Source organism: Trichoplusia ni, unplaced genomic scaffold (assembly GCF_003590095.1).
Source record: "Trichoplusia ni isolate ovarian cell line Hi5 unplaced genomic scaffold, tn1 tig00002975, whole genome shotgun sequence".
NCBI classification, from domain to species: domain Eukaryota; kingdom Metazoa; phylum Arthropoda; class Insecta; order Lepidoptera; family Noctuidae; genus Trichoplusia; species Trichoplusia ni.
The window spans coordinates 1-10,597 of record NW_020800311.1 but is presented as its reverse complement, the minus strand read 5'-3'; the positions used below and the strand labels follow the sequence as shown (position 1 = coordinate 10,597).

General features: G+C 40.1%; 2 non-coding genes across 2 annotated transcripts; both read right to left on the bottom strand.

Moving 5' to 3' along the window:
* Positions 1-6,418: 6,418 nt before the first annotated feature.
* LOC113507619 lies at positions 6,419-6,575 on the bottom strand. Its single transcript, XR_003401881.1, has one exon. It is a non-coding gene; the product is annotated as a 5.8S ribosomal RNA (ribosomal RNA).
* A 420-nt stretch (positions 6,576-6,995) lies between these two features.
* Positions 6,996-8,899, bottom strand: LOC113507620. Its single transcript, XR_003401882.1, has one exon. It is a non-coding gene; the product is annotated as a small subunit ribosomal RNA (ribosomal RNA).
* Positions 8,900-10,597: the final 1,698 nt, after the last annotated feature.

Below are 10,597 nucleotides of genomic sequence, written 5' to 3'. Positions count from 1 at the left end.
GACTATCATGGCTTAGTTTTGGTCAAACGATAACAAACAATTGAGCCCTGACAAAATACTGTAGTTTAGAACGGCATTATTGGAAACTTTTAATGACAATTTTATACTGTTTATTGAAACTTAACTAAGTGATATTTAAATTATACCTATACTCCCATCTGATACTATTACCAAATAACACGATAGCCATCGGCGTCCTTACAAGTTACGTAAAATAGAAAATAGTCGTTCATTTACAACAAACATAGGGATAATTTTGTTCTGAATTTCGTAATGAGTTTAGGATGTTAGGCGAAAGGGTATAACAATATAACTACAACAATACCTCCGAGCTATAGGTATTCAAAGTAATTTTCTTATTCTGAAGGAATACAACAAAAACAGTAATAAACTTTGAATTTGACCTTTGATAAGCATCCTAATAATCGTAATAAAGTTATTTAATTCGCGGTAACCCTAAGTTGTGCCGTAGGGCAGCGCCCAGTCCCTCACCCAAGTATTCGTCGTTCATTTTGCTAAAAACCCAGTCGGTACGTTTTGTTTGGGGAAGCCCTGTTTATCTTGTACTTCCGAGGCTCAAGCTATCATTACCTTGTAATAACGTTCGAACATACGCTTAATTTGTTTTTAGAATGTTATCCTTTGATATCCTTTATGTTGTATATTCTGGCAACGTATGTATTTCTACAAATAAAATGTTATCTCGCTGTGGGTATGCTTGAATAAATGTTATAAGATAAATCATTATAAGATTGTAATAATAATATCAGCCTGTTAATGACCGCTGCCAGGCTACTTCCTTATTCCTTCCCACTTGAAGGTTCTTGGCATAAATTTCAATAAAAATATTATTATCCAGCCAGTAACACGTAGTTTAAATTCATAAAAAAACATGATTCCCCATTATCCTCAATCAAAGCTTAATTATTATTACAAATACACAACTTGAACCTGCACATGATGGTCCTCCAGAATATCCCAAATACAATTCATAGTTCAACAATTTGTCGGATAACGATTCTTTAAAGCCGGAGCAAGCAATCTAACATGGGTTTAATAAATTGTTGGCGCAACTACAACGCTATTACCGAGGACAAAGTAGAAATTCACTGGCTAAAAGCCTGGAACCAAAAGCGTCCCTGTTGTTACTGTATTTTGTGATTTAGCTATTTTGGTAACTTTACTTGGATGATGGAACTAGGTTAAATATGTTTTAAGTGCTTTTCTTCACTATTCTGTGTTCGAGAAGTTTTAAATGTATTATGAGCTTTCGTTCGTTTTTCTACTAGATGTTCTTGGCAAACGTTTAAATGTAAAGTTAAGTAAAAAGTATTTAATTGAAAATTGTGTTTTTGGTTCTGAAAATGTATTGAGACACGTTTTTATTCCACGTAACAAGTTACTGGTGGGCAGTATCTAATCTTTATTATAAGAAGTCTAATATCAAAATAAATCGATTAGCTTCGAACTTATGAAAATAATAAGCAATTAATTAAAGAAATCCTACTCATTTCAGGAGCAGTGATAAAAATAGAAGAATCCCACGCACAAAGCCTAATAAAAGTAAGAAAGGAAAATCACTAATTACTTAATCTTTTACAAGGGATCATTCATAAGATATGTAAAAATGTATCATATACATTTAGGTGCGGTTAAGTTTAACTAGATGGCAGCACTAAACTTTTTTAGTTTGATCTAAAGACTGACATTGTCACTGCTCCTGTATTTATGATAACCATAATCAAAATTGTTTATCCGATTAAAAAATGTGGATGTAAAAATAAATTCCGAACACAATAAAAATCATGCATATCATTCTCCACGTTTTTAATCTTCAATAATTTTTTTGTTGTCCCACATAAAGTCTCAACACTGATCAAAAACCCACTTTCTCTTCCAAAGATGTGTTTTAGTATTTCAAGCATCATATTATTGTAAAATTCTGTAGCATCAGCTGAGTGTGTGAGGGTGATAGTCGGTTTAACTGGAGCGCCCTCAAGCCGCGATTAATCTTCAGCCTTACGTGTGAACCTTGGCGTGCCCGAAATGGGATTTAGATTGTTGCTCCTAGGTTTATTAGCTTAAAACTTTCCTTAGTTTACCTTCCCTGTTTAGTTGCTGTTGCTTTTAACTTCTGTTAATCGTAAACTTTAGTAAGGTGCGATACGGTAGTGTTAAGAAAAGTAGAAAATTTTGTTTTAATACAACTTAAAGAAATCTGTCCAATTAATTTCGGTTTTTGATGACCTTATTTTCATTTCAAGTAAATAGTACTCTAATTCTGCTTTTATAAAAAATATATTTTATAAATAAATTTTGATAACTCCCGTTGCATAAAAATGCGCTCAATTTTCATTTTAAAAAATAAACCTTCTTAAATCCTTCTGTCATAAAAAAAAAAAACTTTAAAGCAATTTTGCCTGCCTGTCACGATTTCACAGCTTAACAGATAAACCTATAACATATATAAAACCTGTATACGCTTAGTTTTGTGAAAACATTTGAATTACTTTATGTCAACCGGCATCCACGTTAAATCGTAGACAGTATTTTTTTTTTATAATAATTACTATTTAGAAACCGTCTAGTAAGGTTAATAGTGTTATTTTTTTAATTATCCTACAAAGGCCCATCAGAGGCTCATGAGATTCAAACGAGTTTGGAATACGGACGTGCGGGAAATGATCAAAGCAGAGGATATTTGCATCAGTGTTAGTAGAGTGACAGAGGAAGGGATGTATGTGAACTATACGCAGAAATGTGTAGGCGAAATACTCTAGCGGAGAGAGCAGTACAGAGGTCTAGATTTGAAGAGATCATAGGTGATAAATTTAACAAACCGGGATGTCATTAAAGAAATATCTGCGACATTTTAATTTTGACAAGCCTGTCGGTCCTGCCTGCTATACCAGAGGTCGTGGGTTCGATTTCCACCCAGGACAAAAGTCTGTGTGATGAGCACGATCATTTGTTTTATGTTAAAATACGTAATTTATATAGGAATTTAGAAACATATTAGTATATTTCATAATTCCTTTCCGTTCCAATATCAGTTGTCGAGCACTTATACGAGCTTTGGTTAGTTTGAGACTAGATGGCGTTGGTGAAAGTTGCGAAATAAAAATGTCTCGTCTTCTCTCAATTATCTTTTGCGTTATAATTCTATTTTTACTTTAGACAGATAAATACGAATAATTCAAAGATAAGGATTTAATTAAATATGACCCCGAGCACATTAGCCGATCATTTTTCATCATCTCAAATTCTTTTATGGGCATCTATTGAAAAATTCTAAATCGGGAAATCTTCGATGCGCCGATCATTTTTTGCGTCAGAACCAATACTTCCGAGGGTTATAGTATAATACGATTAAATTGAAAATGTTAAACCTTTCGCCCGGTAATAAGGAGCGTGACTATCAACATTTTCTCCAACGTCTTATGTAACGGTATTAAGAGGCCCGCAAATGAGTTTTGAGAGTTTTATTATGAACGATGTCACGATTGAAGGGAAATAAAAACGAAGGGTGTTGAAATGTTTGCCTTTTAAAATTGATTTTCTGGTCAAACTTCATTATCATTCTTCGAGTGCAAATGCCTCGGGGCCGGAGCGGATTCTTGAAGCAGCAATACTTTAACGTGCATTGTATCTATAAGCACACAACACCAGTTCTTTTGTTCTGCACTTTATCTAAAATGATCTTCGAGTAGAACACGATTTAGCAGAAATGTTTCTTAAAGCCAAACAGATACAGTGTTGGTTTAGCACTATATCGGTATATGTTGAATAAAACGTTAAGTGTGGGAGGTTCACCGAACGTACAGCTATTTCAGTAATATTCCTTTTCACGTGGGTTCCCTAAGAATTGGGGCACCCAATTTTTGTGAGTGCAATTTAAGGGCAAATAAATATTGTAGTGCAAATGTAAAATGTTTTTTGATTATACTTAGAAAGTCTGTTTGTATTACCAGCCATTTATGTTGTTGTATATAATTTCATAATACAACTCTGTTTCCACCGAAATCTTGTGAAATAGCTTTCGTTTACTAAAATTAAACTTAATTTTCTAATACCGCGCTCGTTAATACGAAAGTGCAAGCGTGCAATGAATCAGCAAAAGTTATCGGGCGGAATCGTTTAGGGATCCTAATTTGGCAAGAAACTTAGATGTTCATGTAAAATATGCACCTTGGAATCTAATGGGACTTTTATAGTTGCAAAGTAGAACACAAATGAATAAATAAATAGTACTTAGTACGATAATATTATACGTTCGCACTGTGTGTTGTAGTTTTTAAACTGGAGCGCAATTGTTGGTACTTAAATGGTATCATCTGTATAACTTACGTTGTATTGTTTTTTGTTTCATATAATACTTTAAGTTCTTTGTTACTGCATCGCTTAAAATAGCAATGTAGCTTTTTTAGTTATGCTGTTTTAAACATATTGGCAGTACACAGTCTGAAAGTCTGGAAATATAATTAAAGAAAGTTTTCAACTTTTAACATATTCATTGCGTCTCAAAACAATAATATAAAGTCGGTATTATTATTTCAAGCAGAGACAGTGTGACTGATACATATTTTAATAAAACTTTCGGCTGAACAAAAAACATGGGACCTACCGGCGCACGTAATCCACATTATTTCCGAGCAGCATTTAAAGTTTCATTCCCAGTGTCACAGGCAGTACCCACAGCCACCCCCGAAACAGGGGAGACACCCAGCGGAGGAGTAAAATGAAATATAGGCGGGCACGAGCTCCGTGGAGCGTTTTTATTGCCGCTATGTGTAAAGCTTGTAGAAAAAAATTACTCTCAACTTACTTTTTTATTTGAGTAACACAGGGACGCCTGAGTTCTCTGAGAGGCGCGAAGACACAAGATTCAGTGAACAAGTATTCTCGTTATAAACACCTGGTTTTGATTGATCGTTGAGAGCCGAGGAGTGTCCGTTTTCTATTACCGGTGAGGAGGAATTACGTGTTCATACTTTGTAGTTCGTAAACTGGGTTATACAGATACTCCTGAACAAATTGCGCGAGTCCCTTTGTCTGCAGAATTATTTTCAGGATGAAAATGAAATGATAATTTTCAGAGAGTGTTCACATAAAAAAAGCATATCAACATTTATATAGCTTCAATGTCTTCTAAGTCCACATCTGCGAGGCCCCGGTATAAGGTGATGATAATTTTTTCGCACCCTCCTCGAATATTGCCCTCCAAACGTCTTTATTTGCAGCCGCGCGTAATTGTCGAAAAGCGAAATAATGGTTGGATTACATCCACCCCAGGCCTGTGTTCAGCGTTTAATATAACTTTTTTAAGGTATCTTGCCTCCGAATTTGTTGTTGTTGAGTTGTGAATTGAAACGGCGATTGTATTAATGTTTGTTTGCGTTAAATTTTCTATCTGTTTACTTTATAAGATTGGCTTGTGGTTAAGTTTTTGACCTTATAAACAGGAATTCTGGCACGAAGACCATCAAAAAGTATCAAAGTTGCTAATGTTGTTAACCTTTAAACTAAGTAACTGAGGAAATACTTGTAGATATTGTTCACACTATGTGCGATGTTAGAGTATATTTTCCTTATACCAACAAAAGTTTTTTTTGTTACAAATATGGACACGTTACATAATTTTTTAGTTCATAACTAAATAACTAACTAACCGGAGAATCCCGTTCAGCCCCGACTTAGGTTCGATCTTCGAGGAAGACAAGCGTCTGTTCGATTGCGATTCTAGTGTCCGATTGCGTCGTCGTAACGCTGACGGATATCGCGTCTGCCTCATTTTTTTATCGTTGGCCTCAGATCAGGGAGGATCACCCGCCGAATTTAAGCATATTAGTAAGCGGAGGAAAAGAAACTAACCAGGATTTCCTTACTAGAATAAAACGACGCTTTAACGGCGCTATTAGATTCTTATGAACGACTACGGCGTCGATGCGCTCTTCGGACGTCGAGTCCGCCTACTAGTATCTCGAACGATATACGGACATGTGTTTATGTCGAACACGTAGACATTGTATACTAGGACCTTGAGCACCTCGACCCCCTCTGGTTAGTTAGACCGACCGAAGGGTCGCGATCGCGCAGACGCATCTCGACGAGACGTCGAGACGCATGATACGCTTACTCGCGATCATTGTACGTCCGTCGCGTAAAACGCAAATACACGTCGTTAAATGTGCAAGAGCGTCAGACACGTCGTTCGACAAATGTCCTATCTATCGTATAGAGCGTTATTTTTGAACGGACCGTCGGTAACAACGTTCAACCCGAAAGAGCGAAGCGTAAACAGCGACGACACTTATCAAGCGAAACGGACCGACGGATGGCCGTCAAATGCGCTTCTGGATCGTATCGTATAGGGATACGAGATCATAATGCGCAATGTGGCATGTTTACTTTATACAGCCGGCCCTCAGACAGGAGTGGTCCTGGATGTGTCTCCACGGACCGCAATGTGCGTTCGAAATGTCGATGTTCAAATGTGTCCTGCAGTTCACACTATGACGCGCAGTTAACTGCGTTCTTCATCGACCCGCGAGCCAAGTGATCCACCGTCCAGGGTAATAGTTTTACAAAATTATTACCCATGTTACGATAAATAAAGAATTTTTTTTTTTTTAATATATCTAAAAAAAAAAAAAAAAAAACATTTACCCCCGTCGCGGAACACCGCGTAATCTGCAACGAGAGAGAGTGAACGTTAACGAACGCGTATCCACCTAAAGCTTATATGTTTCTCACGGTTTGCGGATTTTATGTTAAACCGTATCGTAACGAAGCATAAAACTCTCGATTGTACGCGACGCGAGACGAACGACCGGCGCGCCCGGACAGTTAAGCCATGGAACGCCTGTCGGTTCGGTCTCTTTTTAAAAGTTCATCGATACGATTGGATAAAAGTGTCGACGAACGTTTTAAGTATTTGGAGAACATTAATGTGACATCGTTTCGCGTACGCAGTGCACGTTAAAACGGTACATCGTTAATGATCCTTCCGCAGGTTCCCCTACGGAAACCTTGTTACGACTTTTACTTCCTCTAAATGATCAAGTTTGGTCAACTTCCCAGCAACGCCGACGGCCGTGAAGCCACCGCGTGTCGGTCCGAAGACCTCACTAAATCATTCAATCGGTAGTAGCGACGGGCGGTGTGTACAAAGGGCAGGGACGTAATCAACGCGAGCTTATGACTCGCGCTTACTAGGAATTCCTCGTTTATGGGGGATAATTGCAAACCCCAATCCCCAGCACGAAGGAGTTTCAGCGGGTTGCCCGGGCCTCTAGGCCAGGGAGAACATGCTGATTCCTTCAGTGTAGCGCGCGTGCGGCCCAGGACATCTAAGGGCATCACAGACCTGTTATTGCTCAATCTCGTGCGGCTCGAAGCCGCCGGTCCCTCTAAGAAGAATTTTAATACGTCGCCAGTGAGTTGCGTGACGCGTAGCCACGCACACCTAAATGACGACGCCTATTTAGCAGGCTAGAGTCTCGTTCGTTACCGGAATTAACCAGACAAATCGCTCCACCAACTAAGAACGGCCATGCACCACCACCCACCGAATCAAGAAAGAGCTGTTAATCTGTCAATCCTTCCGGTGTCCGGGCCTGGTGAGATTTCCCGTGTTGAGTCAAATTAAGCCGCAGGCTCCACTCCTGGTGGTGCCCTTCCGTCAATTCCTTTAAGTTTCAGCTTTGCAACCATACTCCCCCCGGAGTCCAAAATCTTTGGTTTCCCGGAAGCTGCCCGCCGAGCCATTGTAGTAACGTCGGCGGATCGCTAGATGACATATTTACGGTTAGAACTAGGGCGGTATCTAATCGCCTTCGAACCTCTAACTTTCGTTCTTGATTGATGAAAACACCTTTGGCAAATGCTTTCGCTGATGTTCGTCTTGCGACGATCCAAGAATTTCACCTCTAACGTCGCAATACGAATGCCCCCAGTTATCCCTATTAATCATTACCTCGGAGTTCTGAAAACCAACAAAATAGAACCGAGATCATATTCTATTATTCCATGCACGAAATATTCAAGCAGCATTTTGAGCCCGCTTTGAGCACTCTAATTTGTTCAAAGTAAAATTGTCGGCCCACCTCGACACTCACCGAAGAGCACCGCGATAGGATTTTGATATTGAACCGGCGTATTACCGCCGGCTCACCGACGATATGCTCCGCAGACGTGTCAGTATCACCGCGGATGCGGTGCACCGACAGCGCGGCGCACAAATGCAACTACGAGCTTTTTAACCGCAACAATTTTAGTATACGCTATTGGAGCTGGAATTACCGCGGCTGCTGGCACCAGACTTGCCCTCCAATTGTTCCTCGTTAAAATATTTAAAGTGTACTCATTCCGATTACGAGGCCTCGTAAGAGTCCCGTATCGTTATTTTTCGTCACTACCTCCCCGTGCCGGGAGTGGGTAATTTGCGCGCCTGCTGCCTTCCTTGGATGTGGTAGCCGTTTCTCAGGCTCCCTCTCCGGAATCGAACCCTGATTCCCCGTTACCCGTGACAACCATGGTAGTCGCAGAAACTACCATCGAAAGTTGATAAGGCAGACATTTGAAAGATGCGTCGCCGGTACTGGACCATGCGATCGGCAAAAGTTATCCAGATTCATCAAAATTAACGACTTCAGACACATGGCCATCCGTCGATTGGTTTTGATCTAATAAAAGCACTCATCCCATCACTGGTCAGAGTTCTGATTGCATGTATTAGCTCTAGAATTACCACAGTTATCCAAGTAACTGAGTAAGATCTAAGGAACCAAAACTGATATATTGAGCCATTCGCGGTATCGCCTTAATACGGCTTGCACTGAGACATGCATGGCTTAATCTTTGAGACAAGCATATAACTACTGGCAGGATCAACCAGGGAGCTTCATTCATATGAAAGACGTTCTCGTTCGTTTCGATTTTCGATTGCGGTGGTACACACGTATACCGTCCTCTCTCTATATCGATACTTACGAGAAATCCTCATTCCCGCGCGTCGACGGATTAACGCAGACGCTTGTACGGGCGAGCTCGTATAATAATTGAGACGAATATTGTTTTCGACGACGACGACGACGACTACGACGACGCCTATAAGGGTACAATATAATGAAAAAACCCCGATGGTGAACGTTCGTATCGAGACACGATTTCATTCACTTTAATAATAATCTCGGTTAACATAATAAAATACGTCAAACAACGATTTAATTGCCCGGATTGTACAGAGTCCGTATTCACTATATTCATTGTTTAGTTTATATATGTAATCATATAATAATGGTGAATACGGACTCTGTACAATCCGGGCAATTAAATCGTTGTTTGACGTATTTTATTATGTTAACCGAGATTATTATTAAAGTGAATGAAATCGTGTCTCGATACGAACGTTCACCATCGGGTTTTTTCATTATATTGTACCCTTATAGGCGTCGTCGTAGTCGTCGTCGTCGTCGTCGAAAACAATATTCGTCTCAATTATTATACGAGCTCGCCCGTACAAGCGTCTGCGTTAATCCGTCGACGCGCGGGAATGAGGATTTCTCGTAAGTATCGATATAGAGAGAGGACGGTATACGTGTGTACCACCGCAATCGAAAATCGAAACGAACGAGAACGTCTTTCATATGAATGAAGCTCCCTGGTTGATCCTGCCAGTAGTTATATGCTTGTCTCAAAGATTAAGCCATGCATGTCTCAGTGCAAGCCGTATTAAGGCGATACCGCGAATGGCTCAATATATCAGTTTTGGTTCCTTAGATCTTACTCAGTTACTTGGATAACTGTGGTAATTCTAGAGCTAATACATGCAATCAGAACTCTGACCAGTGATGGGATGAGTGCTTTTATTAGATCAAAACCAATCGACGGATGGCCATGTGTCTGAAGTCGTTAATTTTGATGAATCTGGATAACTTTTGCCGATCGCATGGTCCAGTACCGGCGACGCATCTTTCAAATGTCTGCCTTATCAACTTTCGATGGTAGTTTCTGCGACTACCATGGTTGTCACGGGTAACGGGGAATCAGGGTTCGATTCCGGAGAGGGAGCCTGAGAAACGGCTACCACATCCAAGGAAGGCAGCAGGCGCGCAAATTACCCACTCCCGGCACGGGGAGGTAGTGACGAAAAATAACGATACGGGACTCTTACGAGGCCTCGTAATCGGAATGAGTACACTTTAAATATTTTAACGAGGAACAATTGGAGGGCAAGTCTGGTGCCAGCAGCCGCGGTAATTCCAGCTCCAATAGCGTATACTAAAATTGTTGCGGTTAAAAAGCTCGTAGTTGCATTTGTGCGCCGCGCTGTCGGTGCACCGCATCCGCGGTGATACTGACACGTCTGCGGAGCATATCGTCGGTGAGCCGGCGGTAATACGCCGGTTCAATATCAAAATCCTATCGCGGTGCTCTTCGGTGAGTGTCGAGGTGGGCCGACAATTTTACTTTGAACAAATTAGAGTGCTCAAAGCGGGCTCAAAATGCTGCTTGAATATTTCGTGCATGGAATAATAGAATATGATCTCGGTTCTATTTTGTTGGTTTTCAGAACTCCGAGGTAATGATTAATAGG